This window comes from Hemitrygon akajei, chromosome 11 (assembly GCF_048418815.1).
Source record: "Hemitrygon akajei chromosome 11, sHemAka1.3, whole genome shotgun sequence".
NCBI lineage: Eukaryota > Metazoa > Chordata > Chondrichthyes > Myliobatiformes > Dasyatidae > Hemitrygon > Hemitrygon akajei.
This window is the reverse complement of record NC_133134.1, coordinates 24,776,677-24,800,391: the sequence shown is the minus strand read 5'-3', so window position 1 is coordinate 24,800,391 and position 23,715 is coordinate 24,776,677. Positions and strand designations below refer to the sequence as shown.

The 23,715-nt window shown below is 40.8% G+C and overlaps 1 protein-coding gene across 5 annotated transcripts in view; it reads left to right on the top strand.

Moving 5' to 3' along the window:
• mrtfba (myocardin related transcription factor Ba) overlaps window positions 1-23,715 on the top strand; it is a 235,305-nt gene that overhangs the window by 87,689 nt on the left and 123,901 nt on the right. For all 5 annotated transcript variants that reach the window (XM_073060479.1, XM_073060480.1, XM_073060482.1 and 2 more), the window contains one exon: window positions 1,305-1,382. The gene's annotated coding sequence lies outside the window, so the exon portion shown is untranslated. The remainder of the gene's footprint in view (window positions 1-1,304; window positions 1,383-23,715) is intronic.

Below are 23,715 nucleotides of genomic sequence, written 5' to 3'. Positions count from 1 at the left end.
ACATTTCTCCCCCCAGTCTGTATGGTTGTGTTTATATTAAGTGAATAGTGGTGTCTTTCAGTGTCCTTTGACAGTAGCTTTAAGTATTGTAATGCATAATGATGAGCCCTGGCTGGAATCCCTCAGTTAGTTTGCTACACTGCACGACTTTGAAAAGTCTCATTGTAAATGTGCTTCTGAGTCATCAGTTTCTTTTCCAACTAGGAGTGAATGGAGTTTAAGTTTTCTCTTATTTCAACTTAGTGCCAACATGCAGTTTCAGGTTTTAACAACCAAAATCAAAAGAAGTTTTTCTTGTATTGGAAATTTTTCTTTGAGAACATTGTTTTCACCTATTACTAGAAATGTAGCGCAAGCCATCAAGCTGTATACCTCCATAATTATACTATTAACAGGAATACACTGTGAAAGTAATTGTTTTGTTAGTGTTGTAATGGCATCTTATGCAATAAGATGTGCTTCTTCACCTGTAATCTGAATAGCAATAAAGTTAGTACAAACTGCAAAGTACTTTTACCCTCCTCCTCTCTACCCCTCCCGACACTCCTTTCTGTTAGTGCACATCTCTAGCATCACAGATGTCCTCACTACACAAGGTCTGGTTAAACGTGTTGCCAAACTGTTCCTACAAACGTTGTAACTGAAAACTGAAGGTGGTGAACAATCTCACAAGGTAAACTAACCCATAGTTAGCACTAACTCATGAAGCCACTTGAGGTTTGAAACTCTGTGTAAGAAGTTGGAGATTACAATTAGTGGTTGTTGTTACATGGCAAGTTCATTTTAATTGATGTGTACAATTTTTTTTGATTAGTACTCAGCTTAACAAGTATGCAGGAGCACATATATGTTTTCATCACCTGGCAAGTAACTACCCCTTATTGCTTTAGCTTTAAGTGTTTAATTTACAACCTCACAAAACCTCCAGTTCTGTGCAAATGGTAATAAGATACATTATTTAATATTGACCTAAGCTTAATTATATAGAAATGCTAAACTTGCCCATTATAGTTTAGAAATATTTTTCAATACATTTTCCATGCATGCACAGATTTGATTTGCCTGTGGGAAATCTGGAATTTTAATTATTGTAATTTATAAGATTACATATATGTGTATCCTTCTGATGATTGTGTGACAACTCCTCCCAGAGATTGCAGTCAGCTGTTGAATTTGAATGTCATGTCAGATTTGAATCAGGAAGCTGTGGTACTGAATACAGATCTTGGGTGGCCATATCAATAGTAACTGAAACAATTGTATTCTTACACTTTGAATTTCTGATCATTTCATTTTTTTCCCAGATTCAGCTGCCTAATCGGATATTAACATCCTAGAAAAAACATTCTGTTAACAGCAGTGATTCTGTTTTCTACAAAGAGGTAAGTGCCTATTTCTTCAGTTGCTTTAGTATTAAAACTTAACATACTACTTCCTTAAAAAGTACACTTTATTCATGCCACTGACCTCTGCCGTTCTCAATCCAATGTACGGTGCTCCAAATGTGAATTCCAGTAATACAAAATATCCAAAGTCTCAATTGAAGCTGGAGTTTAAGCTACTCACCAGTGTTGCTACTTATATGATATGACTCTTCCATATTTTTAACACTCAGGAAATATTTAATAACATTTATAATGTTTGTTCTCACTTACTAATAAACCACCCTAATCTCACCCTAATCCTATGTTATTCTATGCTGTACTGTGAAATCAGATGAGTTAGCTTCAGTAAATGAGTACAGTTTGGTTATGAGAGCTGTGTTGTAACATACAGTGGTGCTAGAAAGTTTGTGAACCCTGTAGAATCTCTATTTTTGCATAAATATGGCCTAAAATGTGATCAAATCTTCATGTGTCCTAACACTAGATTAAAAGAACCTAATTAAATAAATAACACAAAAAAATTTATACTTGTTCTTTTATTTATTGAGAAAAAAGATCCAGTATTATGTGTATTTGTTGGAAAAAGTGTTTGAACCTTTGCTTTCAGTAACTGGTGTGATCCCCTTGTACAGCAATAACTTCAACCAAACCTTTCCGGTAACTGTTGATCCAACCTGCACATTAGCTTGGTGGAATTTTAAGCCATTCCTCCTTACAAAACTGTTTTAACTCTGGGATGTTGGTGGGCTTCCTTGCATGAACTGCTTGCTTCAGGTCTTCCACAACATTTCTATGGGATTAAGGTCATTCCAAATTTTCTTCTTTTTAAACCATTCAGTTGTTGATTTACTGTTGTCTTTTGGATCATTGTCTTGTTGTATTATCTGACTTCTATTAAGCTTCAGGTGACAGACTGCTATCCTGACATTCTCCTGTAAAATTTCTTGATACAATTTTGAATTCATTCTTCCCTCAATGATTGCAAGCTGTCCAGGCCCAGAGGCAGCAAAGCAATCCCAAACCATGATGCTCTTTCCACCATCCTTCACAATTGGGATGAAGTTTTGGTGTTTAGTGTGTAGTACCCTTTCTCTTTCAAACATAGTCGTGTGTATCTCTATCAAAAACTTCAACTTTTTCCTCGTCTGTGCACAGAACATTGCCCTAGAAGCATTGTAGAATATCCAGGTGGTCTTTTGCAAACTTGAGACGTGCAGCAATTTTTTCTTTTTTTTTAAGAGAGCAGTGGTTCCCTCTGCAGTGTTCTTCCATGTACACCATTCTTGTTCAGTGTTTTTCTTACAGTGAACACGTGAGCAGTGACTTTCACAAGTTCTAGAGTTTTCTGAAGGTCTTTTGCTGTTGTCCTTAGGTTCTTTTTCACCTCCTTAAGCATTGCATGTTGTGCTCTTGGTGTCAGCTTTGTAGGATGCCCACTCCTAGGGAGTAGCAACAGTACTAAGTTTTCTCCATTTGTAGACACTTTCTCATACTGTGGACTGATGAATGCTCAGGTCTTTGGAAATGCTTTTGTAGCCTTTTCCAGCTTCATGCATCTCTACAATGCACATAAACAGATATTTCTTGAAGAGTAGGCTCTGCCAGTAAGACGACTTTGTGTGTCTTTTTTTATAGGGCCGGGCACCTCTACAACCCACACCTCCAATCTTATCTCATCTATTGGAACACCTGACTCCAACTAGCTTTTGTAAAAGGCATTGCCCCAGAGGTGCACATACCTTTGCTAACAAATACATGTAATATTGGATCAGTTTTCTCAGTAAATAAATGAACAAGTATAATATTTTATTTACTTAATTGTGTTCTCTTTATTTTTAAGACTTGCGTGAAAATTTGATTACATTTTAGGCCATATTGTTGCAGAAATAGAGAAAATTCTACAGCGTTTACAAGCTTACTAGCACCACAGTAAATTTTCTGCCCCAACCTTTCAGACGAGGCAAAATTAAACAGGAAGTTCTGGAAGCACTTAGTGGGCAAGGCATCTGTGGAGTGAGCATCAGAATTCTGACGAAAAGCTTAAGATAGGAAACATTAACTTAGTTCCTCTTTCTGTAGATGCTGACTAGTCTACTGTTATTTCTAGCATTTTCTATTTTTAGTTCAATGATTTTCATTATCTGCAGTTTTATTTACTCTTCACCTGGGACCCTATTGGCATTCTGTGTCACCCAGTGAATGCAGGTATGGAATGGCTTGATACAGTTCCTTTTTAGTCCTGTGATTGGCAGGTAAATAATGTAAACTTGGAGAAGCAGCGCAAATGGTGTAAACTTATTCCAATGATTTTGTAGGTGTGTCCTTCCTTTCCAAGAGACTATAATGCCTCATCTATTGAAGGCCTGAGGCTAAGCTTTTGATTGTGTGTACATGGGCCAATATCTGAAATTATCTTTGACCACTTTTAATGATCAATGTCCTCTTACCTGATTGTAATAATCTAGCTGAAACCTTCATCATTACTACCCTTGACCCCAACATCATAAAACTAGGCATAAATATGTTAATGTATTCCATCCCAAATCTTGGATTAGGAATCTGATCTTGTACTAGGAATCAGTCTGTCTAATATTTTTGATTACTATACTTGTTGAATGGCCCATGAACATTTGTGAATGTCTTGCACAGTGTTTAAAAACTAAAAGGAAGTACAACATCCTGGAAACTGGGGAACTGCTGCAATTTGGCATCTCCCAGTGAGACGTAACATTCTCATGTGATGCAGTGAAACAATTTGTTCCTTTGTGTTATAGTAGGTTTTATTTATATTTATTAACAAACATCTTTGAGGGGAACTTGGATCTGTGAAAATGTTTTCCTCTTTTCAGAATACCTATTTCTGTGTGTAACATAGATTGGTTCGCACTCTGCTCAACTATTTTCTGTGCAGCAATAACTCAGAATATTTTTATAGGGAAGAACAGGGAAGACCCAAACCATTTCCTGAGGTAAAACTGGTCATTTATGGTTGGAAATTGCCAATCAGGTACTTTTCTTGTAAACCAAGTTGGTGCCCAAGTATGAAACCAGCAGATAGGAGAACTAATAATAGACTGAACGGAAGCATCTTGTGGACCAGTTGTGACTGTATGTTCTACGTCACAGTGGTATGGGCATCATTAGAAGGGACAGGGCTAGCAGGATAATGCCATCAGATAGATTAGTGTCATTTCTGGCATCATAAATGCAATGTGAATAATACAGTATTTTGTCTCTGGATTTTGGTGGAGAGGTGCCAAAATAATTTCAAATGGCAGTTAGCCAACAAAAGCCGCAACTTTAAAATTAAATACATATTTTGAATGTATTCAGCTGGATGGATCATTGTCATTTCCAGTTTTTACCTCTTATTCATAGTGCTATTTGAAATGACAAATCTGCACAAGTAATTTACACAAACAAATCCAAGGATCTCCACAACCAGAATGAGTCAGGAAGAGCTCAGAAGTTTTAAGTGTGCCAAGTTGTCTTGCGCACAGTCAACAAAGGCAGATATCGTCCCGTGCAGAATAGAATTATAAAATAACTTTAGCAGCAGCCAAATTACCATCATAACTGTGGGGCAAAAGACTAAAGTGCACATTTTTTGTTGATGAATTTGACTAAAATCATTAGCTTAATTATCATTTAGTCAGTTTCTGCTTTGTTTTTTGTTTCTGAATTCTTAACTTTCTTAATCTCAGTCTAGGCTGGTTATACTTGGCTAAAGATCTCTTCATGTTTCCAAGCAGACAAAATGGCAATACTTCACATAGGAGCCCAGACACAAATGTTGCCAAATTGACCATCAACCATATCCTACCATATCCTGCCATATCAGAGGCAGATCATGTATTCTGCCAAGTGTTCACTTTTCAGCTAGCAACGTTAGAATGAACACTTTCATTCATTTTCTTTGCCTTTCTTAGTTATAGGAAAATTTTGGTGATCCAAGTAAGACCATAAGACAAGGGAGCAGAATTAGGCCATTTGGCCCATCGAGTCTGCTCTGCCATTCGACCATGGCTGATCCTTTTTTTCTCCTCCTCAACCCCATTTCCCGGACTTCACCTCGTAACCTTTGATGCCGTGTCCAATCGAGAACCTATCAATCTGTGCCTTAAATACGCCTGGCCTCCACTGCTGCATGTGGCAACAAATTAACCACTCTCTGACTAAAGAAATTTCTGTTTTGAATGGACTCTCCTTTATACTGAGGCTGTGCCCTCTTGTCCTAGACTCTCCCACCATGGGAAACATCCTTTCAAGATGTACTCTGTCTAGTCCTTTCAACATTCAAAAGGTTACAATGAGAACCTTCCCTCATCCTTCTGAATTACAGCGAGTACAGGCCCAGAGCCATCAAACGTGCCTCATATGATACCCTTTCATTCCTGGAATCATCCTTGTGAACCTCCTGTGGACCCTCTTCAATGCCAGCACATCTCTTCTAAGATGAGGAGCCCAAAACTGTACACAATACTCAAGGGAGACCTCACCATTGCCTTATAAGCCTCAGCATCATATCCCTGTGCTTGTATTCTAGACATCTTGAAATGAATGCTAAATTGCATTTGCATTCCTCACCACCGACTCAACCCGCAAGTTATCCTTTAGGTTGCTCTGTACAAGGACTCCCAAGTACCTTTGCATCTCAGATTTTTGGATTTTCTCCCCGTTTAGAATATAGTCCACACATTTATTTCTACTACCAAAGTGCATGACCATGCATTTTCCAACATTATATTTCATTGCCACTTTCTTGCCCATTCTCCTAATCTTAAGTCCTTCTGCATCCTACCTGACAACACTACCTGCCCCTCCACCAATTTTCCAGTCCTCTGGCACCATGACAGAGACCAATTATTTTTGAAAGATCATTTCTAATGCAGCCACAATCTCTTAACACTACCTCTTTCAAAACCCTGGGGTGCAGTTCATCTGGTCTGGATAACTTATGTACCTTTTGGTCTTTCAGCTTTTTGAGCATCTTTTCCCTTGTAATAGGAGCATTAATGTGGTGGCCATGGAGCTATGATGTGGTGCCCATTACAGAGACTTGGATGGCTCAAGGACAGGAATGGTTACTTCAAGTGCCGGGTTTTAGATGTTTCAGAAAGGACAGGGAGGGAGGCAAAAGAGGTGGGGGCGTGGCACTATTGATCACAGATGGTGTCACGGCTGCAGAAAAGGTGGACGTCATGGAGGGATTGTCTATGGAGTCTCTGTGGGCGGAGGTTAGGAACAGGAAGGGGTCAATACTTTACTGGGTGTTTTTTATAGGCCGCCCAATGGTAACAGGGATATCGAGGAGCAGATAGGGAAACAGATCCTGGAAAGGTGTAATAATGAAAGAGTTGTCGTGATGGGTGATTTTAATTTCCCAAATATCGATTGGCATCTCCCTAGATCAAGGGGTTTAGATGGGGTGGAGTTTATTAGGTGTGTACAGGAAGGTTTCTTGACACAATATGTAGATAAGACGACAAGAGGAGAGACTACTTGATGTGGTATTGGGAAATGAACCTGGTCAGGTGTCAGATCTCTCAGTGAGAGAGCATTTTGGAGATAGTGATCATAATTCTATCTCCTTTACAATAGCATTGGAGAGAGATAGGAACAGACAAGTTAAAAAAGCAATTAATTGGAGTAAGGGGAATTATGAGGCTATCAGGCAGGAAACTGGAAGCTTAAATTGGGAACAGATGTTCTCAGGGAAAAGTATGTAAGAAATGTGGGAAATGTTCAGGGGATATTTGTGTGGAGTTGCGCACAGGTATGTTCCAATTAGACAGGGAAGTTATGGTAGGGTACAGGAACCGTGGTGTACAAAGGCTGTAATAAATCTAGTCAAGAGAAAAAGAAAAGTTTACAAAAGGTTCAGAGAGCTAGGTAATGTTAGAGATAGGTAACTTGCGGGTTGAGTCGGTGGTGAGGAATGTTAGAGATCTAGAAGATTATAAGGCTAACAGGAAGGAATTTAAGAAGGAAATTAGGAGAGCCAGCAGAGGCCATGAGAAGGCCTTGGCGGACAGGATTAAGGAGAACCCCAGGGCATTCTACAAGTATGTGAAGAGCAAGAGGATAAGACATGAAAGAATAGGACCTATCAAGTGTGATAGTGGGAAAGTGTGAATGGAACCAGAGGAAATAGCAGAGGTACTTAGTGAATACTTCACTTCAGTATTCACAATGGAAAAGGATCTTGGTGATTATAGTGATGACTTGCAGCAGACTGAAAAGCTTGAGCATGTAGATATTAAGAAAGAAGATATGCTGGAGCTTTTGGAAAGCATCAAGTTGGATAAGTTGCTGGGACTGGATGAGATGTACCCCAGGCTACTGTGGTAGGCGAGGAAGGAGATTGCTGAAGCTCTGGCGATGAACTTTGCATCATCAATGGGGATGGGAGAGGTTCCAGAGGATTGGAGGATTGCGGATGTTGTTCCCTTATTTAAGAAAGGTAGTAGAGATAGCCCAGGAAATTATAGACCAGTGAGTCTTACCTCAGTGGTTGGTAAGTTGGTGGAGAAGATCCTGAGAGGCAGGATTTATGAACATTTGGGGAGGTATAATATGATTAGGAATAGTCAGCATGGCTTTATCAAGAGCAGGTCGTGCCTTACTGCCTGATTGAATTTTTTGAGGATGTGACTAAACACATTGATGAAGGAAGAACAGTAGATGTAGTGTATATTGATTTCAGCAAGGCATTTGATAAGGTACCCCATGCAGGGCTTATTGAGAAAGTAAGCAGGCATGGGATCCAAGGGGACATTGCTTTGTGGATCCAGAACTGGCTTGCCCTCAGAAGTCTACAACCACTCTTTGCCGGGTCATATTCTGCATGGAGGTTGGTGACCAGTGGTGTGCCTCAGGGATCTGTTCTGGGACCCTTAATCTTTGTGATTTTTATTAATGACCTGGATGAGGAAGTGGAGAAATGGGTTGGTAAGTTTGCTGATGACACAAAGTTTGGGGGTGTTGTGGATAGTGTGGAGGGCTGTCAGAAGTTACAGTGGGACATTAATAGGATGCAAAACTGGGCTGAGAAGTGGCAGATGGAGTTCAACCCAGGTAAGTGTGAAGTGGTAGGTCAAATATGATAGCAGAATATAGTATTAATGGTTAGACTCTTGGCAGTGTGGAGGATCAGAGGGATCTTGGGGTCCAAGTCCATAGGACGCTCAAAGCAGCTGTGCAGGTTGACTCTGTGGTTAAGAAGGCATGTGGTGTATTGGCCTTCATCAGTCGTGGAATTTAATTTAGGAGCCGAGAGATAATGTTGCAGCTATATAGGACCCAGGTCAGACCCCACTTTGGAGTACTGTGCTCAGTTCTGGTCACCTAATAACAGGAAGGATGGAAACCATAGAAAGGGTGCAGACGAGAATTACAAGGATGTTGCCTGGAGTGGGGAGCATGCCTTATGAAAATAGGTTGAGTGAACTCAGCCTTTTCTCCTTGGAGTGACGGAGGATGCGAGGTGATCTGATGGAGGTGTATAAGATGATGAGAAGCATTGATCGTGTGGATAGTCAGAGGCTTTTTCCCAGGGCTGAAATGGTTGCCACAAGAGGACACAGGTTTAAGGTGCTGGTGAGTAGGTACAGAGGAGATGTTAGGGGTAAGTATTTCACGCAGACAGTGGTGAGTGCGTGGAATGGGTTGCCGGCAATGGTGGTGGATATGATAGGGTCTTTTAAGAGACTTTTGAATAGGTACATGGAGCATAGAAAAAGAGAGGGCTGTGGGGAACCCTAGTAATTTCTAAGGTAGGGACATGTTGGGCACAACTTTGTGGGCTGAAGGGCCTGTATTGTGCTGTAGGTTTTCTATGTTTCTATGTTTAGTAACTGCACCCACTTCTCTTCCTTCACATACTACAACATCTGGCACACTGCTAGTGTCTTCCACAGTGAAGATTGATGCAAAATACTCATTTAGTTCATCTGCCATCTCCTTATCTCCTATTATTATTTCTCCTGCCTCATTTTCTAGTGGTCCTATATCCACTCTCATCTCTCTTTTATTTTTTACATATTTGAAAAAGCTTTTACTATTCACTTTGATATTCTTTTCTAGCTTGCTTTCAGATTTCATCTTTTCCTTTCTAATGATTCTTTTAGTTGCTCTCTGTAGGTTTTTAAAAACTTCCCAATCCTCTATCTTCCCACTAATTTTTGCTTGGTTGTCTGCTCTCTCTTTTTTTTATATTAGCTTTGACTTCCTTTGTCAGCCACGTTGTACTATTTTGCCATTTGGGTATTTCTTCACTTTTGGAATACACAAATACACGTGTCCTGCACCTTCCTCATTTCTCCCAGAAACGCACGCCATTGCTGCTCTGCTGACATCCCTGCCAGCATCGCCTTTCAATTTACTTTGGCCAAATCCTTTCTCATACCACTAATTTCCCTTACTCCACTGAAATACTGCTACGTCAGACTTTAATTCTCCCTATCAAATTTCAAGTTGAACTCAATCATATTGTGATCACTGGTTCTTTTACCTTAAGCTCACTAATCGCCTCCAGTTCATTACATAACACCCAAACCAGTATATCTGATTCCGTAGTAGACTCAATGACAAACTGCTCTAAAGAGCCATCTCTTAGGCATTTAACAAACTCATTCTCTTGAGATTCATTACCAACCTGATTTTCCCAATCAACCCACATGTTAAAATCTCTCCAACTATCATAACATTGCCATTTTGACATGGCTTTTCTGTTTCCTGTTGTAATCTGTGATCCACATCCCAGCCACTGTGGGAGGCCTGTATGTAACTGCCATCAACATCCTTTTACCCTTGCAGTTTCTTAACTCAACCCACAAGGATTCAACATCTTCTGATCCTGTGTCACATCTTTTCTACTGATTTGATGCCATTCTTTAGCAGTAGAGTCACGCCATCCCCTCTGCCTACCTTCCTATCCCTCCAATACAATGTATTAACCTTGGACATCCAGCACCCAACTACAACCATCCTTCAGCCACGATTCAGTGATGGCCACAACATCATATTTGGCAAACTGTAATAGTGCAACAAGATCATCCACCTTATTTCTTATGCTCCGCGCATTGAGATACAACACCTCGAGTACCGTATTTGCTACCCTTTTTGATTTTACATCCTGAATGTACTGATACACACCCTGTTGGCTGCGACTGTATCCCATCACCTGTGTGTCGTTCCTGACAGTCTGATTGCACATTGTCTTTACTTTTTTACCAAATGTTGTGCTGGTTGAAAAAAGGGCATTGTATTGAACTACTGAAGAGAGATTCTTGTATTTTAAAGTATTCTAAGAAAGTTGCAGCTGCCCCAGGCAAACTTTTTCTCAAACTTTAGGCACAGTATTTTTCTGTAAAGTAGTTGCAGTCTGTGAGAGGACGCTGAGTGAAAGACTTGTTAATTATGTCAAAAAATTAGCTCTTTTCTAAGTTTTGGAATCCAGTATGGCAAAGAATCAAGACTGGGAATAAGAGGCTTCTACCAGTTTTATGTCCTTACTCAAAGAATAATATTAACATGTATGTGGAAAAATAATAATGGTTGGTGTTGTAGTTGTAAAACTGTAATGGGCTGGGTTGTTCAGACCAAAACAAATTGGAGTGTCCAGGAGATAAGCATACAAACACAACAAAATAACTTAAGTCTACTTTAGTTTCATAAAATAGAAAGCACAAATAACCTCACAAAATAATACGTAGTAAGTTACAAAGATTTCAGGGCTCATGATTCTTAGTCACCATTTGATTGTAACTGTTGTCGGGGGACTTAATTGATGCTGCTATTGGGGGAGCTCTGAATTCAACTTGCAAGATCACTTTGGGTCTGTCCTGGGTATCTCCCTAGGTTGCAATCCGCTGGTCTAGGTGAAGTCTGAAGAAACAAGTGAAACATGCCTCAATAAATAGAGGTTTAATCCACAAGCATAGTGAGACACAGAGGTAGACAAACTATCTGATCTTTTGTTCTCGTGCTATTAATTTAATATGATTTCTTTCATTCAAAAAACTTGTGTTCATTGACAGATATCTTGATGCTACTGTGCCTAAGGCCAGAAAGAATCCAGTGGCTATCAGCAAACATTTAACAAATAAGCAACGCACACAAAATGCTGGAGGAACTCAGCAGCCAGGCAGCATCTATGGAAAAGAGTGCAGTCAACTTTTTGGGCCGAGACCCTTCAGTAGGACTGAAGAAAAAAGTTGAGTAGTAGATTTAAAAGATGGCAGGAAGGGAGGGAGAAACACAAGGTGATAAGTGAAACCAGGAGTGGGAGGGGGAAGGATGAAATAAAGAGCTGGAAAGTTGATTGGTGAAAGAGATACAGGGCTGGAGAAGGGGCATCTAATAGGAGAGGACAGAAGGCCATGGAAGAAAGAAAAGGGCAGGCAAGGAGATAAGCTAACAGAGCCTATCGCCTCCCTTTGGTGCTCCTCCCCCTTTTCTTTCTTCCATGGCCTTCTGTCCTCTCCAATTAGATTTCCCCCTTCTGCAGGCCTGTATCTCTTTCACTAATGAACTTCCCAGCTCTTTACTTCTCCCCTCCCCCACCCAATTTCACCTATCAGCTTGCGTTCTCTCTTCTCCCCTTCCCCCACCTTTTAAATCTACTCCTCAACCTTTTTTCTCCAGTCCTGCTGACTTCCTCCAGCATTTTGTGTGTGTTGCTTGAGTAAACCTGCAGTGTTTAATTTGTACATTAACCTTGATACTTTACATTCTGTGGACTCACAAAGAGTTGAAGTGTCACCTGAAATTGTTCAGATATTCATCTAATATTTTACAAAATTTAATATACCACAACCTAAAACTAAAATTATTTTAGGGACAAGATTCCAACCTGAAGCTTATTTAATTACTTCCCACTTTATTTATTTCTGCTTTATGCAGCATTTTAAGAAGTCTTGAGTACAGGAGATAGAAATATTTTTTATTTCAATCAGAATTGGCAGCACTCATGGCTAGTAAGTTTGATTAAATTTCTCCAACTGACATCAAGCAATTCATTTTGGATCCGTGTCCCGATAATTCTTCACATGGTCAAATTGGATCTGTCAGCAAAAAATAATTGAATGTAACACAGTGCAGTTTTCTGCAGTGTAATCACCCAAAATACTGCATAGTAAGTTACCAAGATTTCAGGGCTCACGATTCTTAGTCACCACTTGATTGCCACTGTTGTCACTAAGTTGCAACTTATTTGTAGTTTATATATTTTCAAAAACCAGTGTGTTTTATCCAGGAACTACAATGCATTTTGTAGATGCGGTCATAATGCATCAATAATAAAGGAGATGAATGTTTAGGGCGATAGTTTGGGTACCAATCTAGCTGCTAGATGCTGCTCTATTTCTGATGGTATCCAGCTCTGGCTGCCATTAGAATTTTACTCATTCAGCCTAGTTTGAGGGTTTCTACCACAGTCCTGAGTTGTACTTCATTCCTTTTGAAAAGGATTTGGGGGAGTCCAAAGGCGAGTGACTTGCTTGAAGATGCCCACCTTCTGAGTTGCCTGTGTGCAAATTTTAAGCTATTTGCCAATTTTATCTTTCTAGTAGAGCTCCTCTGTCTGATGTGATGAGTGTTATTAATGAATGAAAAAAAATATTCTAAATGGTATTTTTCATTAGGAAATGTAATTGTTAGCAACTTAAGGATTACTAACGTCAACATAATCGAAGATTAAAAATAGCCTGAGACCTTTTGGAACTTTTCAGCGAGCTGTAATCATGATGAGAGGGAGCTCCTTGGAGAGGCAGCACAAAGTTTAAAAAGAGCTCAGGACTTCCAGAACATTTCATCACAATGTTTTTGGCATTTGGCAGGGCCGATTTTTAAAAAAGAAAGGTGCAAGCGGAGTAGACATTGTTGGAATGGGCTACTTTTAGAGTGGTCAGGTTGGGCGAGACCAGGCACAGGTTAGAACTTGAGCTTGAGACGTTAGAGTTATAACAAGTGTAGACAGGATGGTAGTAAATGCTCCTCCTGGGAGATGTAGGATTTCATGGTACCTAATTGTCTTGACTGCATCTGCAGCTCCTGACTGACTGGGTTAAGTAACTGGATCTGGAGCTGGATGTACTCAAGACCAGCCGGGAGGTTGAAAACCTTATAGATGAGACTTACTGAGGTGACCACACCCAGAGTGCAGGCTTCAGATAGTAGATAGTTGACCATCTGAAGTAATGGTAGTAAGCAGAAAAGTACAAAGTTCCCTGTGGCCATTTCTTCAGCAACAAGTAGTACCCCTTTGGATACTGTTGGCGGAATGACCTATCAGGGCATAGCAGTAGTAGCCAGGCCAGTGGCACTGTGGCTGGCTCTGAGGCCATGAAAGAGAAGCCAGGATGGTGTATTACCTCCCAGGTACCAGGGTCCAGAATCTCTCAGAGCAGCTGTGTAAAATTCTCGAGAGAGCGTGAGAAGTCAGAGGTTGTGGTGTACATTGGCACTAATGATGTAGGTAGAAAAGGAGAAGAAGTCCTGTGCAGTGAGTATAGAGAAGAGGCTGAAGAGCAGGACCTCCAAGGTAGTAATCTTCGGATTACTCCCAGTGCCATGTGCTAGGTAGGGCAGGAATAGGATGATAGTACAGATGAAAGAGTAGCTGAGGACGTGGTGCAGGGGGCAAGGTTTCAGATTTCTGAGTCATTGGGATCTCTTCTGGGGAAGGTTTGACCTGTACAGAAAGGATGGGTTATACCTGAACCTAAGGGGGACCAACAGGCTTGTGGCGATATACTTGCTAGAGCCATTAAGGAGGGTATAAACTAATTTGGCAGGGGGATGGGAACTGGAGTGATAGGGCAGAGGATGGGGCAACTTGATGCATTGTGTAGTGACACATTGAGGTAGGACAGGTAGATATAGGGCAAAACTGCAGTCACTGGGATGAGTTAAAGTGTAACCTGGGGCAAAATCGAAAAGGGCAATGAATACAAGAATGCACACAGTATATGAAATAAGGTAGATAATCTTGTAGCATGGCTGGAGATTGGCATGTAGAACATTTTGGACATTACTGAGTCGTGACTGAATGAAGATCCTGGTTGGAAGCTTAACATCAAAGGACACACCTTGTATCAAAAGGACAGGCAGGTAGGTAGAGGAGGTGGGATGACTCTGTTGGTAAAAATGAAATCAAGTCCTTAGGCATAGGATCAAAAGATTTATAGTCTTTGTGTGTAGCATTAAGAAACTGCAACAGTAAAAATCCCAAATGGGAGTTATGTACAAGTGCACGAATGTTAGTTAGGATGTGGGATATAAATTACAACGTGAGATAGAAAAGGCATGTAATAAAGTCAATGTTACAATAGTCATGGGAGCTTCAATATACAGGTAGAAAGGGAAAATAAGGTTGACCATTGGATCAAAAGAGAGAGGGAAATTGTACAATGCCTACGAGATGGCTTTTTAGAGCAGCTTGTGTTTGAGCGCAGTAGGGGAAAAGGCAATTCTAGATTGGGTGTTGTATAATTAACCAGATTTGATTAGGGAGTTTAAGGCGAAGGATCATAATATGATAGGATTCACTCTGCAACTTGTGATGGAGGAGATAAAGTCAGATGTATCAGTATTATAGTGGAGTAAGGGAATTACAGTGGTGTCAAGAAAAAAACCTCTCCCTTAATGTTGCAAAAACAAAGTTGCTGGATGTGGATTACAGGAGGAATGGAGACAGGCTAACCCCTATTGACATCAGTGGATCTGGGGTCGAGAGAGTAAACAGCTTCAAGTTCCTCAGCATGCACATCACTGAGAACCTCACGTGGTTTGTACATACTAGCTGTGTGATGAAAAAGGCACAACGCCTCTTTCACCTAAGACGGTTGATGAATGTTTTTTGACTTCTCCAGTGCGTTCAACACCATCCGCCCTGCTCTGCTGGGTGAGAAGCTGACAGTGATGCAGGTGGATGCTTCCCTGGTGTCATGGATTATTGATTACCTGACTGGCAGACCTCAGTACGTGCACTTGCAACACTGTGTGTCAGACAGAGTGGTCAGCAACACTAGGGCTCCACAGGGGACTGTCCTGTCTCCCTTTCTCTTCACTATCTACATCTCGGACTTCAACTACAACACAGAGTCTTGCCATCTTCAGAATTTTCTGATGACTCTGCCATAGTTGGATGCATCAGCAAGGGAGATGAGGCTGAGTACAGGGCTACGGTGGGAAACTTTGTCACATAGTGCGAGCAGAATCATCTGCAGCTTAATGTGAAAAAGACTAAGGATCAGATGGTGGACCTGAGGAGGGCTAAGGCACCAGTGACCCTGTTTCCATCCAAGGGGTCAGTGTGGACATGGTGAGGATTACAAATACCTGGGGATACGAATTGACAATAAACTGGACTAGTCAAAGAACACTGAGGCTGTCTACAAGAAGGGTCAGAACCGTCTATACTTTCTGAGGAGACTGAGGACCTTTAACATCTGCTGGACGATGCTGAGGATGTTCTACGAGTCTGTGGTGGCCAGTGCTATCATGTTTGCTGTTGTGTGCTGGGGCACCAGGCTGAGGGTAGCAGACACCAACAGAATCAACAAACTCATTTGTAAGGCCAGTGATGTTGTGGGGGTGGAACTGGACTCTCTGACGGTGGTGTCTGAAAAGAGGATGCTGTCCAAGTTGCATGCCTTCTTGGACAATGACTCCCATCCACTCCATAATGTACTGGTTAGGCACAGGAGTACATTCAGCCAGAGACTCATTCCACCGAGATGTAACACTGAGCGGCATAGGAAGTCATTCCTACCTGTGGCCATCAAACTTTACAACTCCTCCCTAGAAGTGTCAGACACCCTGAGCCAATAGGCTGGTCCTGGACTTGTTTCCACTTGGCATGATTAACTTATTATTATTTAATTATTTATCATTTTATATTGCTATATTTCTTTACTATTCTTAGTGCAGCTGTAATGAAACCCAATTTCCCTCAGGATCAATAAAGTATGTCTGTCTGTCTGAGTGTTGGTAGGGCCCCCAAATTCTAAGAACTTTTTACAGGGGCACAATTGAGAGTATCCTGACTGGCTACCTCACTGTCTTGTATGGGAACTGTACCTCCCTTAATCACAGGACTCTGCAGAGAGTGGTGCAGACAGCCCAGTGCATCTGTAGTTGTGAACTTCCCATGATTCAGGACATTTACAAGGACAGGTATGTAAAAAGGGCCCATAGGATCACTGGGGACCCAAGTCAGCCCAACCACAATCTATTCCAGCTACTAGCATCAGGGAAGCGGTACTGCAGCTTAAAAGCCAGGACCAACAAGCTCCAGGACAGATTCTTCCACCAGGCCATCAGACTGATCAACTCACACTGATTTGAGTGTGCTCTATTCTACATTGACTATTCTATTTATTATAAATTACTATGATTGCACATGGCACATTTAGATGGAGATGTAACATAAAGACTTTTACTCATGTATGTGAAGGATGTAAGAAGTAAAGTCAATTCAATTCAATAAGAGAGGAACTGGCCAAGTTGATTGGAAGGGACCACTATTAGGGATGATGGCAGAACAACAGTGGTTAGAGTTTCTGGGGGCAATTCAGAAGGTACAGGATAGACACATCCCAAAGATGAAAAAGTATTCTAAAGGGAGGAAGAGACAACCATAGCTGACAAGGGAAGTCAAAGACAGTGTAAAAGCCAACAAGAGGGTATATAATATGGTAGAAATTAGTGGGAAGTTAGAGGACTGGGAAGCTTTTCAAAAGCAACCAGACAATTAAAAAGGTCATCAGGTGAGAAGATTAAATATGAAGGTAAGCTAGCCAGTAATATAAAAAGAGGATATCAAAAGTTTTTACAGATATATAAAGAGTAAAGGAGAGGTGAGAATGGATATCAAACTGCTGGAAAATGACACTGGAGAGGTAGTAATGGTGGGCAAACTGCATAAGGATTTTTGCTCAGTCTTCACTATAGAAGACATAAGAAGTATGCCAGAAATTGAAGTGTCAGAGGGCAGAAGTGAGTGTATTTGCTATTACTAAGGAGATGGTGCTTGGAAAGCTGAAAGGTCTGAAAGTAGATTAGTCAGCTTGACCAGATGGAGTATACTTCAGAGTCCTGAAAAAGGTCACTGAAGAGATAATTTTGAGGCATCAGTTATGATCTTTCAGGAATCACTAGATTCTGACATGGTTCCTAAGAATTGGAAAATTGCAAGTGTCACTCCACTTTTTAAGAAGGGGTAGGCAGAAGGAAATTACAAGCCAGTTATCCTGGCTTCATTGGTTGAGAAGATGTTGGAGTCTATTATTAAGGAAATAATTTCAGGACACTTGGAGACACATAATAAAGTAGGCCAAAGTCAGCATGGTTTCTTTAGGGGCAAATCTTGCCTGATAAATCTGTTGCAATTCTTTGAAGTAACAATAGGCAGGATAGACAAAGAGTCAGTAGTTGTTGCTTGCTTGGATTTTCAGAAGGCATTTGACAAAATGCCGTGCATGAGGCTGTTTAACAAAATAAGAGCCCAGAGTATTATAGGAAAGATATTAGCATGGATAGAAATTGGCTGACTGGCAGAAGACCAAGTGTGGGAATGAAGGGGATCCATTCGTGTTGGTGCAAGTGACTAGTGGTATTTTACAGGGGTTGGTATTGGAACTGCTTCATTTCATGTCATATGTCAACAATTTGGATGAGAGAGTTAATGGCTTTATGGTCAGTTTGCAGATGATACAAAGATAGGTGGAGGGGCAGGTAGCAGATTGGGAGCATTTGGCAAAGAAGTGACAGGTAGAATATAGTGTAGGGAAGTGTATGATCATGCATCTTGGTAGGAATAAAGATGTAGACTATTTTCTAAATGGAGAGATAATTCAAAATCAAAGGTGCAAAGTGATTTGGGAGTCCTTGTGATGAATTCATTTGAGAGGTTGGTCATGACTAGACTGAACTCCTGCCTCATCAAGGACCTGGATCCATTGCAAATTGCCTATCACCACAACAGGTCAATGGCAGGCGCAATCTCAATGGCTCTCCACGCAGCTTTAAACCTCCTGGACAACACAAGCACCTAATCAGGATGCTGTTCATTGACTATATCTCAGCATTTAATACCATCATTCCCACAATCCTGATTGAGAAGTTGCAGAACCTGGGCCTCTGTACCTCCCTCTGCAATTAGAACCTCGACTTCCTAACCGGAAATCTGTGCAGATTGGTGATAACATATCCTCCTCGCTGACGATCAATACTGGTGCACCTCACGGGTGTGTGCTTAGCCCACTGCTCTACTCTCTATATACACATGACTGTGTGGCTAGGCATAGCTCAAATACCATCTATAAACTGCTGACAATACAACCATTGTTGGTAGAATCTCAGGTGGTGATGAGAGGGCATACAGGAGTGAGATATGCCAACTAGTGGAGTGGTGCCACAGCAACAACCTGGCGTTCAACATCAGTAAGACGAAAGAGCTGATTGTGGACTTCAGGAAGGATAAGACGAAGGAACACATACCAATCCTCATAGAGGGATCAGAAGTGGAGAGAGTGAGCAGCATCAAGTTCCTGGGTGTCAAGGTCTCTGAGGATCTAACCTGGTCCCAACATATTGATGTAGTTTTAAAGAAGGCAAGATAGCGGCTATACTTTATTAGGAGTTTGAAGAGATTTGGCATGTCAACAAATACACTCAAAAACTTCTGTAGTTGTACCATGGAGAGCATTCTGACAAGGCTGCATCACTGTCTCATATGGCGGGACTACTGCACAAGACCGAAAGAAGCTGCAGAAGTTTGTAAATCTAGTCAGCTCCATCTTGGGTACTAGCCTACAAAGTACCCAGGACATCTTTAGGAAGCGGTGTCTCAGAAAGGCTGCATCCATTATTAAAGACCTCCAGCAGCTAGGGCATGCCCTTTTCTCACTGTTACCATCCGGTAGGAGATACAGAAGCTGAAGGTACACACTCAGCGATTCAGGAACAGCTTCTTCCCCTCTACCATCCAATTCCTAAATGGACATTGAAGCTTTGGACACTACCTCACTTTTAAAATAAATATATAGTATTTCTGTTTTTGCATGTTTTTAAAAGATCTGTTCAATATGCATAATTGATTTACTTGTTTATTTATTATCGTTACTATTTTTATTTTTTCTCAGCTTGATTAGGTATCGCATTGAACTGCTGCTGCTATGTTAACAAATTTCATGTCACATGCCAGTGATAATAAATCTGATTCTAATTGTGTAGGATTCCCTAAAGGTTAAACTGCAGGTTGTCAGTGGCAAGAAGGCAAATACATTGTGGGCATTTATTTCAAGAGGACTAGAATATAAGAACAAGTGTGTTATGCTGAGACTTTATAAGGTATTGACCAGACGGCATTTGGAGTATTGTGAGCAGTTTTGAGCCCCTTATCTCTGTAAAGAAATGCTGACATTGAAGAAGGTCCAGGGGAGGTTCATGAGAATAATTCCGGGAATGAAAAGGATAATGTATGAAAAGCTTTGGATGGCTTTGGGCTTGTACTTGCTCGAGCTTAGACGAATGAGAGGCAAGCTCAATGAAACCTATTGAATATTCAAAGGTCTAGGTTGAGTGGATATGGAGAGTATGTTTCCTATAGTGGATGAGTCTAGGACACAGAGCACAGCCTTGGAATAGAGGGATGTCTATTTAGAACAGAGATGATCCGGAATTTCTTTAACTAGAAAGTGATGAACCTCTGGAATTCATTGCCACAGACGGCTGTGGAGGCCAAGTCATTGAGTATATTTAAAGTGGAGTTTGATAAGCTCTTGATTAGTCAGGGCATCAAAGGTTATGGGGAGAAGGCAGGGGAAAGAAGTTGCAGCCATGATTGAATGATAGAGCAGACTCAATAGGTCAAGTGGCCTAATTCTGCTCCTATATCTTATGGTTCTATGATCTAATAACAGTGGCCAATAAGGCTGTGTAAACCTCCTTTAACATGGACTGCATATTGATTTTATTGGTTGTTGGGATTTTCAAGATTGAGACAAATATTTATAAAAGTGAAAATGAATGTAATGCAAGTTAAAAATCAGTATTTCTTATTGGCTAAGTGCTAGAAGCTTACAAATGAAAATAGAAAAGTGTGAAATTTCTTAGAAGGTCATGAGCATCTTTGAAGACAGAAATGCACCATCTGTCGCTTTCCTGAATATTGGAACTAACTTTGCTCAAATGCTATTGTATGCCTTCCTTCAAATGCTACCTGACTTATTGAGTAATCCACAATCTCTGGTTGAAGTCAACCATTTGATTAACATTGCTAAATGAGCCTTTTCAAGTTGCAGCATTGAATTTATCTATTTAATTACCAAAGTTATCTTTAATGCTCAAAAATATTTGAGGTTAAGTAAAAGCATTTCACGATCTTAAAAATGGAAATTAATAAATGTGACTGCAACCTACCATGGAAGTATGACACTGTAAAATATAACCAAGTAAGTGAAAGGGAATTGAAGTAAAGGAAAGAAAGACTAGATAGAAATGAGTGAAAGCTGCAAATGATCTTCAGTTCCATGGAAAACAACTAGATTGGAAATTGGATTTGGTAGTTACTATTTAGTGAGTCAGAATAATGAACATGCTAATTGGATGTCTACCTGCAGTTATTTTAGAAGAAGGGTATGGATTCACTGCTCCAAGAAGTTTGAATGCTATTATTGCTTAATTTTCTGCATCAATTATTTTGTTGCCTGCTTCACTTTTCCAACATTATAGTTTAATATTTTGCTGTTGTAGTTATTGCTATTATACCTCAGGAATGAAGAATAATTTTGAAAATAAGACATAAAAAGTAGTGGAGTAGAGCACAAGAACAGGCTCTTCAACTCACAACATCTACACAGAACATGGTGTTGAATTAAAGTACAGTTGGCCCTCCTTATCCGTGAGTTCCACATGCGCAAATTCAACCAACCGCGAATCGAGAAAACCCGGAAGTGCTCTTCCAGCACTTGTTGTTCGAGCATTGTTTGCCTTGCATCTCGGTCATTCGCTACTTTCTTCCTGTGGAAAAAATGGCTCCTAAAAAGCAATTAGGTGGTCAAAGCAATTCCTCAAAGTCTAAGAGCGAGCGTAAAGTGCTATCTCTCACCGAGAAAGGAGAAATATTAGATCTTTTGAAAAGTGGCATGCCGCATACCGAAGTGGGCCGTAAGGTTGGTAAGAATGAATCAAGAAAAGAGTTTAAGGCTAGTAAGGGATGGCTGGCTGGCTGGCTGGCTATGTAAAGCACTACAGCCTCAAGAACGTAAAGCTCATGGGAGAATTGGCATCGGCTAATGCGGAGGCCGAAGCAGCGTTCCCAGAGGAGCTGCAATTCTGAAGTCTCGACATTCAATGCTTGAAGATCCTCAGCCATCAACCTCCACAGTTCCTGACTTTAGAATTATTAAGCCTCCTCCAAAGAGTCCTTATTCCCTAAACAAGACAGTGTAACAACTATTTACATAGCACTTCCATTGTGTTAGGTGTTATAAATTCTGTAATCTAGAAATGATTAAAAGTTTTACTCGTCATTTGATCATTGTTCGCCTCATGTCTCGTTCGTTCGCTGCTTGTGTTGTGAGCGAGAGGAGCATGTACAGTTTTTTTCTTGTCAATATTCCCTAAACATTACAGCATAACAAATATTTACATAGCATTTACATTGTATTAGCTATTATAAGTAATCTAGAGATGATTTGAAGTATACTGGAGGATGTGCCTAGGTTATATGCCATATATGTCAAACTCAAGGCCCGCAGGCCAAATCCGGCCCGCGAGATAATATCTAATTACTATTAAAGCTGGCCCCAGTAATCGAAGCGCCTATGGCGTATGATATGGCTAATGCTGAGTTTATTCAGGTACCAGGTTTTCAGGGTTTTTAGTGTTTATTCGGCAGTCTTGCTCGGCAGTCTTCTTCATAAGAAACGGAATTTGTAAAGTGAAACACTTTGTAGTTATAGCAGAGACTGAGACACATGAGAGCAGGCTGAAAAAACAGAGGCAACGAAAGCTGCGTTCGCACACGTCCGACTGATCCGGCCTGCATGAAGCTGCATTTTGCTCAATCCGGCCCGTGACCTAAAATGAGTTTGACACCCCTGTATGCAAATACTACACCACTTATATAAGGGACTTGAGCATCCACGTTTTTTGGTATCCATAGGGGGTCCCGGAACCAATCCCTCGCGGATAACGAGGGCCGACTGTATTTCTCTTCTACCTCTACATGAACCACATCCCTCCATTTCCTGTATATTCATATATCTATATAACAGCTTCTAAGACTATAACATGAATAGCATTTGCTTCTTTGATCCTGCTTTGGCACTCAATAATTACTGATCTGATCTTTGACCTCAACATTATTTTCCTGCTCCATACTAATAACTAACCTTCCATTTAGTATGGTAGTAGATCACTCAGCATTTTGCCATCTGGGTTGGAGAACTTTAAAGATTCACTATCCTCTGAGAAATGATTCAGATTCATTTCACATTTTGATTAATTTAGTTATCACATATGTCTCAAAACAGAGTGAAATCTGACATTTGTTTGAAGTTTGGTTGATTGCCAAGCTTGACAAAATGTTTGCAGAGATTTTGGCTCCAATCGAGAAGCCACCATCAGTACACATTTCAGGGTGTTGTCTCCTCGGTATCCCACCTTATATACTCCTCTGGGGTCCAAGTGGATATTGATCAGACATCATGATCTGGTTGGGTGATTTAAAATGCTGTGAACCAACACAACCTATGGATGTGCAGGGGGCATAGCATGCCCACAATGCTCAGTAGAACATCACAGAACACAGCAAAACAAAATCTTTGGCCTCCCTCCCACCTAGCCACAAACCCGCTTATGTACATAGACTGTCCTCCAAACCCCAAGGAAGGCCTCTGGGCCTCCAGTGGACTCATGGATTTTCAGACAATGAGACTCTAACTTCCCCAGTGGACTCTCAGACTCATAGACCCAGGGCTTTGACTTTTCAACTTCTGATCGATTTGTGGACTTCAATCTTTGACTTAGACCCTAGAAGTAGCTGATGACAGAACCTGAATCCCAGGCATCGAACTGTGGTCTTGCCAGCTTGTGTACCTATTAGATCACTGACCCTCATGCCTTCTGCTTGCAAGACCTTCCATTCCTGGGGCAGACTCACTGAAGCAGTAGACCATTAGACGTCATCTTCACTGGTCTTCAACCATAGCACTTGCTAACCTGACAGTCAGATATGTTCTGCATCACATGTACACATGGCTGAGTCCTTTGAGTACAGAGTAGAGGCCTAATCTCCAGATATCTTGCATCACCTGTC